This window comes from Ptychodera flava, chromosome 4, assembly GCF_041260155.1.
Source record: "Ptychodera flava strain L36383 chromosome 4, AS_Pfla_20210202, whole genome shotgun sequence".
In the NCBI taxonomy this organism is placed as follows: Eukaryota; Metazoa; Hemichordata; class Enteropneusta; family Ptychoderidae; genus Ptychodera; species Ptychodera flava.
Window position 1 is genome coordinate 26,201,033 of NC_091931.1, and position 13,304 is coordinate 26,214,336.

Here is a 13,304-nt window from a genome sequence, read left to right on the forward strand (position 1 = left end):
TCATCGCCACGTCTACATTGGAAGAAAGTCGTCGCCAATGAATAAGTTGGATCACAAATCATTTGAAATATATGTGAAACAAACCAGACCCAGCGACGGTATAGGACGAGGTTTTGACCAGTTCACGACATATATACAAGAGCGGTAGTGAGTGCATATATGAATGTACCCGTGGTGGTAGTAAAACATTGACTTCGAAAGATTGCCCAGTTAAGTGACACTAGTAGAAAATATTTCGATAAAATAGCAAAGAATGGATACTTTCTCGCCTTTTTGCGAGAATATTGCGCGATTTCATTTTAACTGGCACTCAAATGGCGAAAATTTACTTTCTCGCAAAATTCTCACAACCAAACAGGGAGAATTAGTTTTTCTCGCTCTCCATTTTCGAGAAAAAAATCAAGCAAAAACAAATTCGTGCTGATTGACTGCGATTATTTTGCGAGAATGTTTTTCTTGCGGAATCTAGGCGAGAAATACTTTTTCTGGCAGATTCATGGCGAGAAAATAAATTATCGCCCAATGAGTGCCAGAAGTTTTGTTAATCGCACTTCTCTGGGATGGATCACATCCATTGCAAAGTTCACAATTATTGTATTTGGGTCGATGTATCAGTCTGTACATATCAATCATTAACAGCTGTTATGCCGTCTAACCAGCACTAATCAGTTTTTACCGTACTCGAAAATAGATTTTCCAGGAAGACAAACAAGAATACACTGCAAATTCTTCTTGCTCGAAATATAACCACTTGGTTTGTAGGTGGCTTGCGGGTGAACCAGTGTGTATATGTTTGATATATTTCGGTTTGCCCGAACTCCGCTAAGGTTTCTATGGTTTGAAGTCACTCCACCACACAGAGTATGAATGGCGTGTATTCATACCAATATATTGGTGGCTCATTATTAAGCCCGTCATGGTACAAATTTAAGCCGAGTGGCTTCTTTTTAAAGTGTATGTCCCGCACAAATTCAAAGTTAATTTTGCTAAAATGAGCCATGCTATATGATTTTGCCATCCCTACTTTATCAAATAAATGCATCATCCCAAGGAAACGATGCGGTTAAATATTGTAAAAATGCAATATTTTGCGCGATTTTGAAGTTGGCTGCCATTCGGGTCGTTTCGGAATTCGCGGGCATTGCCACCGGAAATGACGTAACTAATTGAACGTTCGAGTGAGCGTATTCACCACGGCCATAGCAAATGCTTTGCTGTGGCTTCAACATGGTGAGAATTAGTTACCCTTTTGGTGGCTGAAGTAACCGCAGCCATTGCCAGTTCTAACATGCACTTTATTTAGGATGCCGTATTTGCCAAAATTATAAGAAATGGTCGGAAAAGAGGCATTCAGACAAGCGTTTTCTGCGGTGCACATTTTCGAGTGCCTCGCATGCCTTATCTTGGCCTTGTGACTTCGCGTCGAATACACACGGTTAAGAAGCCAGATGTATGGTAAGATAGAATTTAATTCCTGGAGCTACTACGTCGAGTATGTGATCGCAATGCCGTACCAGTAAAACCATTGTCACCAGAAAGCGTTCGCGTGCATCATCATCAACTGAGGACAAGAGCGAGAACAGCACTGAGCAAGACTGCGACAGGTTACCCAAAACATGTCGAGGGGCCCGGATCGAGGGGATGCGGGGTCGGAGAAGGATGACCGTGTTTACATCCACCAGGACTGAACGCCGATTAAGCAGCTTTACGAAAGTGATTGTGAATAAAAAATATACAAGTACTACATCTCATGTATGTGTGACTCTATAATTAGTAACGTTGGGAGATATCTAAATTATTCCTAAAAAGTTTACGTGGTGATTGACGGACTCTTTGCGAGACAGAACGATAGGTTGTGTATAATACATGGCGCTGCCAGTAACCAGTCCGGGTTATGTCCATATAGAGGATAGTTGGGAAAAGCCAATAGCGTACCGTATATGTAATGAGGTTAAGGCAAGAACCAATCACATACTGTATATATAATGACGGTTAAAGGTTAAGTGGGTTCACTTTGAAATGATATGCTGAGATCGCGATCTGACCTGACAGATCCACCGTGACCGATCAAGTGAGAATGTTGGCTACCCGGAGTTGTCGAGTCAATTTGCGACGTTCTACCGTGTTAAAAATTGTAAGGATTTCTTCAGGAATAGTTTTCTGAGTTTCTTTATCCTAGACCATGTTCGACAAAGAGTTATTGGACGTTTTTCGTACTCTTTACCAGCTTCTGGTTAACTTCTCGGCGATTGATTCTGCGCGCGTTTTTCTGAGCGAAGGGTCAATCGTACCAGGAAATGCATGGTGATCGAAAAAATCGTGCTCTATCGTGCTCCGATCATTTACAAAAACAGTTGACCCATCGTTGCAAAGCTTGAAACATTCTCCATGCTACAGATGGAAAGGTTAAATTAAATTTGACCAAAAATAGGCGATATTTGGCGACAAATAACTTGCTGTAAATTTACAAGGGTCAAATCCTGATTTCTAGGAGCGGTACCTGGACAGGAAAATCATCCAAAGAAGTAATATTCGATGTCATAACCACCAGTGTCAGTCGCCGTCTCGACCGTACTGACAATTGTGCATAACGTCTACATCTGAAAACTACCTAGTGCTAAAAATAAAGGGTGAAATCCGGCCGAAAGTTCCGAACTCATGACAATCTGCGAGCCAAGGATTGCATGTTTAATTATTCATGACGTTGGCGGCGGCAGATTCGCTGATTGGTCAATCGCAATATCCTCTCTATGGACATAACCCGGACTGGTAACAGTGGCACAACGTGTAGCGAAGAAGTTTCATACTGTTGACGAAGCAGTCGCGTTGTCGTCATCATCTGTTCCCTTCTGCCCGATTAAGTCTCCCCTAAAATATTTTAGCTTCTTTGAGACTTTCGCAGTCATGAAACAATGAAGACTGTGCTATATATCGCTGACACTTAATCAAGAAAAAAACCTGCGGAAGCGTAGCTGATCACTCCGTCACAGAAATGGCCAGCTGAGCCGCCCGGCCTCGGTTGCCACTGTGCCCAATATTTACATCATGTCAATTTTCATTTATCTCTTCTCGGGAATTTGGCTAGACATATCTTCACGGTCACATGTTTTTAAAAGCGCCGAACTTCATGTGAGGTTTTATAACGCCAAGCTGAAGATTTTGCGGCGAGAATACTACTTTGGTTTTTATGCTAACGTGACCATCAGCCGGTTCCACTTCCAGCTGTGGATTAAAAAGATGCGTGTTAAACGGTGGACAATTTTCAACTTGATCTCTACTAAATTTATCTACAAACGTCATGGTGTAATTCAAATTTTTGTATACAGATTTTGAACGAGGCAATTTATTCATATTTTGATATCTTACGGTAGTGTGTACGGTAGTGCACTAGTGTGTTGGACTGCGGCCACATGTGGTGGGCTCGTCATAGCCTGTCAACTAGAGTTCCGCTCTTGTTCTCGTTAGGTTAAGGTCCCGACTACGGTGGCCCAAAACTACCTGTTCTCCGCATTTAAAATCTGCGTCGCATTCAATTTTTTTCTCTCACATAAGCTTATGTCTCCGCATTCAAAGTCTGCGTCGCATTCAATTGTTTTTCTCTCACATAAGCTTATGTCTCCTCATTCAATTTTTTTCTCTTACATATGTCTCCGCATTCAAAGTCTGCGTCGCATTCAATTGTTTTTCTCGTACATATGTCTCCGCATTCAAAGTCTGCGTCACATTCAATTTTTTTTCTCTCACATATGTCTCCGCATTCAAAGTCTGCGTTGCATTCAATTGTTTTTGTCTCACATATGTCTCCGCATTCAAAGTCTGCGTCGCATTCAATTGTTTTTCTCTCACATATGTCTCCGCATTCAAAGTCTGCGTCGCATTCAATTGTTTTTCTCTCACATAAGCTTATGTCTCCTCATTCAAAGTCTGCGTCGCATTCAATTTTTTTCTCTCACATATGTCGACAATTGACTGCGACGCAGACTTTAAATGCGGCGACATATGTGAGAGAGAAACAATTGAATGCGACGCAGACTTTGAATGCGGACACACTTAAAAAATAACCATACAGTACAAACAAGAAAAAAGACAAAGACAGAAGTGCTGGGATAACACAGAAAAGTTAAAAACTTATTTCCACTGTGGTCCCACTAAAATTTTGATTTGATTTTTGATTTGATTTGAACATATGTGAGAGAAAAACAATTGAATGCGACGCAGACTTTGAATGCGGAGACATATGTGAGAGAGAAACAATTGAATGCGACGCAGACTTTGAATGCAGACACACATGTGAGAGAGAAATAATTGAATGCGACGCAGACTTTGAATGCGGAGACATAAGCTTATGTGAGAGAAAAACAATTGAATGCGACGCAGACTTTGAATGCGGAGACATATGTAAGAGAAAAACAATTGAATGCGACGCAGACTTTGAATGCGGAGACATATGTGAGAGAAAAACAATTGAATGCGACGCAGACTTTAAATGCGGAGAACAGGTAGTTTTTGGCCACCGTACCCGACTGTTAAAAACTGCAGTTCTGTAAATTCTGAACAGCTTTGTCATATCTTCTGTGACGATGACATTCTCAGTTGCACTGCTTTCACTCATGAAATTATCACTATCTCCATAGTTAATGCACGAAGTCACCATCACCCGTTCTATTAGTGACGTCACAGCTACTTACGCCAAAACGGGGCGAGCTCAGCAATTTCCGGAAAATGTCGCCAAGCCAAAACGTGCAACTTTTCCCGTGTTTTCGTCAAAATAACACAATACAACCGTCTAAAAACCGCTCAAATAAGCTTCAGTTTGTGTTTTAATGTAATTATGTGCATTTGCCCTAGACGAAATAATTTCGAATAAAACATCGCGAATGTAACCACATTCCTTCAGCTCGACGTACACTTAATTGCCCCAAAGAACAACGGAATCACCCGACTTTCGATTGAAGAGATGAGCCTACAGAAATTTCAAAATTTGATTTATGTATCCCGTTTGTGTCCCAGTTAGTTTTTCTAAAAACTCGGACTATGGTCTTATTTGTTGTTTTTTCTCGGTCAGACCAAATGTAATATCTACCCTGACAAAAGTGTCGTAATGTTTGTGTATCCAACAGACGCACTGCAGAGTAAATCAAAGTTCTATCGCCCAATGGCCATGAAATCATTCAGGATCACCATCTTGCCTTGACTTTTGACGATGAACGGACATAGACGAATAGAACTTTGCTTTTAATACTCTTTTAATCCCCCGTATGATCGACTTTACTATTACGTACATTTGGTCACAGGTCACCCAGAAAAAAATGAGTGGGTTCTACTGTGGCCAAAAATTTTTCAGAACGACTCGGAGAAATTTTAGCAAAATTCGCGAGGGCCAAAAAAGCGAAAATTAATCCTTGTGACATAAAAAAAAACATTGCGTGGTTAACATCATGAAATGTAACACACTCAGTGCCATTATACTGAACTTCAATAGTAAGCCTGTCACCTTGAGGTAATACTGACACGAGGACTTCAAACGCACGATAGTACAAACAACACCACAAGTGTGGCCGTCCCCGTCTCGGGGCTGTTCTCGGAGCGGGGCCGTTTTCTCTGGTTTTCCGTCGATGTTTCCTAAAAATGGACAAGTGGTAACAATACTGAACGAAAACCTAAATTATCTGCTTGTCAAACCATTTTGTGTCAGTGCCGCCGGTCACGCGCACCACCCAAAAGTTTGACCGTCACTTAATATCGAACAGTATTCAAAGAAACGGTCCTACTAATTACTGCCCGTCCCTGCCCGTCATTCTTTTAGAACTGCCCGTCACGAAGTTGGCCTATTCAATACAGTAATAGGTCGATATCTTAATATTCCACAACATTTAGTGAGGGGCGACAGCAAGAGAATACAGCGTATGCATAAGTAGACGTCGCCGAACTCAACATCTGATTTTAATCAGATTCAGACTAAAGTTACCACAACCGTGAGGTTTGCCGATGTGTCCGTCGAATTCGGCCGAAAATCACACGAAACGAGCGTTTTTGAAGCAAATTAAGTACCAGGTATGAATTTTGAGAATGATAGGGAACGATCGACGGTTACATGATAGATGAACTTGCTACTTTTCATAGTGAAATCGAACGTCGAAGATGACATGGTGGCATAATCCCTATACGAAATAACCATTTGGTTTCCTGACTTTCTTTTTCTCAGGCATATGTACAAACGTCTATGGGGCGTATAGATGCAGAGCGGAATAGACCACAGGGGGCTGTGGCTTCACTGTCAGCGACGAGGAGCTTTTCTAAGAGGTGGATCATGGGTGTGTGGCGTCGTCCGGTGTACGTCGTCCGTAGTCCGCTGTGCATTTAATAACCCCTTGCCTTTGTCCATCCTGAACGGAAAGATGGCAATCATTTAAATTTTGCCATCCATCAGTTCACAGGAAAATTGTATTTAATAACCCTTTGTCATTATCATAGCGAGCGCAGCGAGAGCGGCCGAAGGCCGCTCGCGAAGCGAGCATTAAGACTAATGCGTGTACAAGAAATTTAGAATGGAATCTCTATATACCTACGAGTTTGAAAAGAGAGCACAGTTCCATGGAGGCGGCCATTTTGAATACTTTTACACGGATTGCGTGAAATTAAAGATATCATCTACCACAAAAACTACTCGACAATGTGTATTGCAGACAAAAGAATCTCTCTGTTCCAAAGAAAGTGTGAAATTTGTTTCAAAATGACTATTTTCGATCACTTTTGAAGGCCCGGATCGGTCATCACTAGGCGCCGCCATTTTGAAACAAGCCTACTCTCGCGAGAACGAACGGTCAACTCACGCGAGAATTAAAAATCGTGTGCTGAGAGCTGCCGACGGGAATATCAAATACGTGTTTTACATTAGACTGCCTCTGTACCCGCCCCTGTTTAATATAATAAACTGATCGGAATCATATAATTTACCAGTTTTAAATAATTTTCGCTTGTGAACTTGGCATTCCCGAGTTAAATTGCTAAAAATGTTATTCTAGAAAACGACACAATTCGACCTGAATGGCCAAGATATGCATCATGATCATGCATCAAACACAGAAATTAGCATGCTTTTGCCTGAAAACATCAATGACGATGTACCCTACGCTGCGCTCGCTCTCAGGTCAGACCTGTTACATATTATACCTACATTCACGTGCCTGTGTAAAGCTATGGGAGAAAGCGCCCTCAGATCCGTGCATTTTTTTTACGTATCACGCCCCGGCCCGGTACCCAAATATGGGCAATCGCGTGCATTTCTGAACTACCTTGATTCTGGTTACTACGCGCGTTGCTATCCGCAAACGTTCCATTCGTACACAAAGCCAGCGCGAGATGGGGAGAACGTCTGCTCGCTCAGATCGTAGTTGTGCGTGGCGACAGTGGAGCCGCGCCAGTGACATCGGCTTTTATTTTTAAATTCTAGTGAAATCCTGTGTATACTAAGTGCGTGCCTGTTCAGTATAAATTACAAGAAACAAAAATCACGCTTTTGTCCTTCTTTCACCTCGATTTCAGCCTGGATCTCTGTTGGTCACGTATGTTGCTTTGCGCCATAGCGCGTTCTAGAATTCTGCAGGTAAACAAATGACGTCATTATGTATGTCAATCCGCGACGGGAAGCGGCCATCGCATTTATGAAAAATTGACACAAATGGCGATGAATTTTTGGTATCGCACGCTTTTTCATCTCCTAAACAATGTTGAATATTATGTAAACTACATATTTATCATTCCATAAGGTATATGATAAAACCTTTACGTCCCTGATACGGCTTTTGCGGCCCTTGGTCGTACGGCGTACGGGCCCTCGCACGCTCGGGCCCTTCCGCCGTACGACCTCGGGCCGCAAAAGCCGTATCAGGGCCGTAAAGATTATTATTATTTAGGATGGAGACACCAACAATTAGCTGACTCTATTACATTATTACATGTCTTTTCAATCATGTTCTGAATAAAATGACTGCAGATTATTTGTTAGAAAATGTTGATGTATGTGTGATGCAGATAATAAAAATTCTCAAATTTACAGTATCAACGTTTGTCGAGCACAAACTGAAACAGTGAGCTATTTAATCCACAATTAAAGTGACAAAATTAATTGAAGTTGCTTTCATGGGAAGCACGCTGTCACAATCAAAGTTAATTAACGCAATAGAAAAATGAAGTGAATCACACACATTCAATTAAAGTTGCAATATGGATCAAAATTGTCGATTTTTTTCGTAAAACTAAAGCAAATAGACCATAATACGTTGAAGTACTCTTCTTAGCTAAGCCTCTTACCAATCCCGACACACAAATACGTTCATTTTGATACGTTGCGGCCGCCAAGAAAAGCTTTTTTGTAAACAAACTTTCAAAACAAAACCATTGGCGTTTTCTGCTGTGCACGTGACAAGTAAAACCAAGAGTGATGACATCTCACTGGAGTGCACGTTGGAGAGGCGATGTTGTCACGCTGACAGAACTTGACATATATAATGTTAATTCGTGGGGTCCGCACGGCCACGGTGTTGGTAGGTCCGTGTTGCCCGAGGAAACAGCGCTGGCTAGCGAAGTTGATCATCACACAGTGCAGTGGCGACGTTGGTGTTTTCGAGAGAAACTGTAGACACAGTCTGCCTCCTCGACGTGGTGCAGTAGTCGCGTGTCACTCTTTTTTCTGGTTCCATCTTTCGATCTGACCAAACAATGTTTATTTTGCCGACATTTTTGGCTAATTTCTTCCATTTTACAAGGCTGAATCAGTCAGCAAAGACGGGCGAGGGAAGGCAAGCTGGGCACATGTTGACACGATGTTGCAATTTCATAAACCGTTACCATGCATCAAATACGCATGCGTACATATTCAAATAGTAAAAATGACTTTCCAAATTCTGTGCTTTACTCTCGCAAACAGTACGTACCAAAACGTATTCGGTAATTAAATCAATTTACTAGAATTAGAGCCATCCCCGTGTTCCTGTTAATGGTCGAATCTGCAAATGAAATTATGGATTTTTCTATAAAGTTAAATCTTCGAAATATGAAGGTCAATTCTGATCCATATTGCAACTTTAAGAAGAGTTTTGACAAATTGGTCGACCATTTACTTTTATGTATAAAATCGATTAAAGTATCTTGTAATGAGACATCTAATCGATATGTATGTAATAAAATGCCATGTCATCGCTGTTATAGTAAGTTCACTAGCTCATTGTCCTCTATTAGCTCTTGTTTCTGAAAGGTGGACTACACCTAGAAGGTCCCTATTAATTGACTTTAAACACGCCTTGTTTACGCATATGATAACGTGTTATGAAAAAATCAAGAAAACAGCTCATAAATATCAGCATTCACGGATATGATTTGCATGAGTTTGAAAGAGGCCCCGCGTAGTGTCTCCTGACAGCCGTAACGGTTTTCTTGAAGACTGAGATTCGTTATTGGACTTGACGAAAAGGAAATTGATTAAACTGAAACATTTGACTTTCAATAAAGAGCGGAAGATTGATAAAGTGCTGCCGAGCACTCCAAGCAACCGTACCATTAATGCAGGAGCCAGGGATTGAAAAGGACACCATTAAATGGTTGCGTATTTTAATTTGTACAAGCAAGTAAGCCCGCCTTGATATTTTGAGGCTACTATATATGGCTTAAACTGTATCAACTCTTTGCATTACCATAGTTGAGTAGTGAAATGTATAGGGCAAAAGTTAACAAGCCTCTTGGAACGACAATCATTCCCAGTGAGGCATATAGTCAAACAAACAAAAATCACATACCAGCATCTACATTGTAAGATTTGTAGATTGATTTTCGGTGAACGTTGTCTTCAAATTTGTGAAGACCTTCCAGATTTGGAAACGCAAGAAGAGTTTCACGAGTTCTCAGAGTCAAGCTACGATCCACCAGGATAATATTTCCTTTTTCATTTGAATGTGATAAACTGTATTGAAAGCTTATAAGATATTCGTCATCATACCTCTAAGCAGAGTGTGGCAGCAAAGTGCACTCAGATTTTTTTTCCAGAATATCGACCATGTCTTTAGGAAATTTCTTAAATTGTAAAATAGAAGCGTTATTTGCATATTTTAAGATAATCATATCACGCCTCGGAAAAGTAATTCGGAAAAATATAATTGTTTGCATTGACGTACAAGCAGGGTAAACGATATTATATTTTCTACCAATATTTTTAAACATCCATTTCGTACGTTGAAATTGAAAAGTACCTTACCAGCGGTTTGTCCAAATGTTTCAGTTTGCAGACTTGTGAACTTTAAACATGATATCACGGCTGCGAAAATCAGCATCCCATTTGATTCGTCGGTCATTCATCGTATCTTTTATTCACGTCAGTGTCCAGGCATTTATAGGCAGTGACGGCTTTGAGGGGGGTGAGATTTTTCTTTGACATGACAACCGGAATCACCTGCAGGATAGGATTAATGCAGAGATCATGCTGGGTACTCACACAGTAGAATAGGTGGTTGTTGTGGTTTAGGATGACAAGATTTCAGATGAGCACCAGCATCATTGAACTTTACATGATACCTTCCTCGCTCAAAAACAGACTTTATCTTAAAGTAAATTAACCTAATGTGGTAACGATAGCGAATGCGTATTGCATGCGCAGCGCCTGGTATATATAGCGCCTGGTCATTGATACGGCTGAGGTCTCCGTTGACATGACTACACCTATATCCTCGTTCCAACAGTAATTCATGTATTTGCGTACGTATTCAAAATATTGAAGCATGGTTAGAGTTTTGAAGCATTTTCATTTTACTAAGCCTTTGTAATATTAGAGATCATCAAAATGTAACACGTTGCCTGGGAATCAAAATATTGCAATCGACTTATCTTCTTTGCCCATCAATTGAGGCCTCATCGATTGAGGTGTTCAATAAAATTTACCATGAAAGATGTCTTTTACCAAAGTGCAGCACACGTCCGAACAAGTTCCAGCGATTATGGAAAACATTTATATTAAATTTTGTAATATATTTACTGACAAGGGTAAATGTCACGGAACGGCAGAAATGAAATTTGCGGGAACACTGTTTTAAGTCATCAACTGTTGAATGTATACAGAATGAACAATAATAATAAATAATAATAATAATATTGGGTTCTTATATAGCGCACATATCCACAAGTACATGTGCTCCAGGCGCTTTACAATTATTATTACCCCTGGTCACTGGACCTAATATGATACCACTCAACTCCCTGGGGAGCAAAAAAAAAGCTCACATGTGCAGCCAATAAGCGCAGCAGAGCTAAACGCACACATTACAACCACTATCCTACCAGGTACCCATTACTCCTGGATGGGGAGAAGCAAAGAGGAATAAAGTGCGTAGCTCAAGGACACAACACCATAGCCATGCCGGGGCTCGAACTCACGATCCTGTGATCGTGAGTCCACTGCTCTAGCCACTGGCCCTACATCATGCCATTTGTGAAAAACAAGGCCTTATTGATAAAAGAAGATGTAAGAACTCACTTTGCGAGAATTTCAAGGGGAAGAGATTAGATACCAAGTACTGATTTAAAAATAACGCGATTAAGTAAATTGGGATAATTGGATGACAGTAATTATTGGGAAAGTGTAACGAAATCAAAGTTTTTACAAATGTAATTTTAAAAAATGATAGAATAGTGTAAAATTTGAAATTTGTTCTCATCGAACAAAACAACGCAAATACAGCGATTATTGCATACCTCCTTCATCAGATTCATTTATGAAGAAAACGTTTATTTTCGAGTAAATGTTATAAAAAACAATACAAAATGAATATAATTTCTCCAATTGACGACTTTTGAGTCGGGGCACTTTTGAAATGTCCCTGACTTTTTCGTGAATTTAGGGCCTCAGGAACACTTAATTGAGTCAGGGCATATTTTAAATGACCCTGACTGACTTAACTGTAAATCATTCGAAAACCTTCATTTTGGTCGAGGTAAAGTAACAAACTGAGATTGGTATTTAGTAATGAAGAAACTACAGACAAGCTCACATATTTTCATTCACATATAAATATTGTTCATATGTTTTGAACAACACTGCATTAGATACTGACATGCACCGATTCTTACTCATAACATTTCTACAGCATCGTAAATTTTGAATAAAATTTTAAAGATGATTAGCAAATAAGGTGTAATATTAGACAAATTTCTATAATTCTTGAGAAATTATGCCAATCCAATCATCCAAATTAAGTTCCAATCATGCTAAAATCAAAACGTTGGATTTATCCAAGTGGTATCATCTGTTTTAAGTTGCGTCCTTTCATAATATAGTCAATTTCAAAGTATCTTGGAATTACAACGTTCTTAAATGTTTCTGGCCATAGAAAATAACACCAACTGCATCCATTGTAAGCGTTCTCCTTTGAAACAATTGAACCAAATATGACGTCCACTGTTCTCAGTTAGAGAACACCTTCAGTGAAGGAAACACCAATCGGTGTACCGCTCTCGTACGTCTGTTTGCTCAATGTCAATCATTAATCATTCTATTTTTCAGTCTATATAATCTCACGTAAAGAGTCTTCAGAACAGAGAATTTAGGCCTAAATATAACTGTAGACTAAAATGCCAGTGAAATGATACTGAAGGAGAGACCGAACAGTAACATTTCAAACTTGCAATATTATGGTTTTGAACGATGAGACGATGGCGATGGACATCAGTTACTAATGCATAAATATTTCGATGCTAAATATATTGCTTAAGGTAGAACGCACCTCGGGGACAGAAATTCGGGCCTTCAAATTTTATCAATTTTCTTCTGACCTACCACTTGTGGGGGCTCATTTTGAAGCTCTTGGCGAAAGAAAAGTTTTCACCGTCTTAGTTTTTCGAAAATCGAATATTTTATTTTTTCCCATAGAGTTAACACAGGGATGGCGGCCATTTTGAATTTCAAATATCGAGAAATCGCAAGTTATTTGTCTCTCTAATACTAAAGTTTGCACGGTGACCCCTGATTTTTATTCTTGCTTCGGTAAGAGAATGGTTGAAAGTTTCATTGAGGAAAGTTTAAGCAAAAGTTTAAGTCTTTCACTTTCGAGGTGCATATTACCTTAAAGGCCCAGTAGCTGCAAATGTTTAATAATCCGATCATAAAATATCCTTAGTTTTCCAAGAGGTTTCTTTGAAGAAGACCCATTAGAGACTGAAAAAGTGTATAACGCTGCCATGAGTGTCATGAGTGGCATGTAAATACAAAGGTTTGAACGTCATTTTAGATTTCCCGCCATTTTCAAAAACTTGTAATATGA

At 40.0% G+C, this 13,304-nt stretch overlaps 1 protein-coding gene across 8 annotated transcripts in view; it reads right to left on the reverse strand.

The window, feature by feature from the left end:
* Positions 1–10,584, reverse strand: part of LOC139131303 (uncharacterized) — a 61,842-nt gene extending 51,258 nt beyond the window's left edge. For 6 of the 8 annotated variants that reach the window (XM_070697309.1, XM_070697310.1, XM_070697307.1 and 3 more), the window contains exon 1: positions 10,250–10,583. The gene's annotated coding sequence lies outside the window, so the exon portion shown is untranslated. Of the gene's footprint in view, positions 1–10,249 lie in introns of all 8 variants that reach the window. The other 2 variants (XM_070697308.1, XM_070697311.1) reach the window with 2 other exon arrangements.
* Between the last annotated feature and the right edge of the window lie 2,720 nt (positions 10,585–13,304).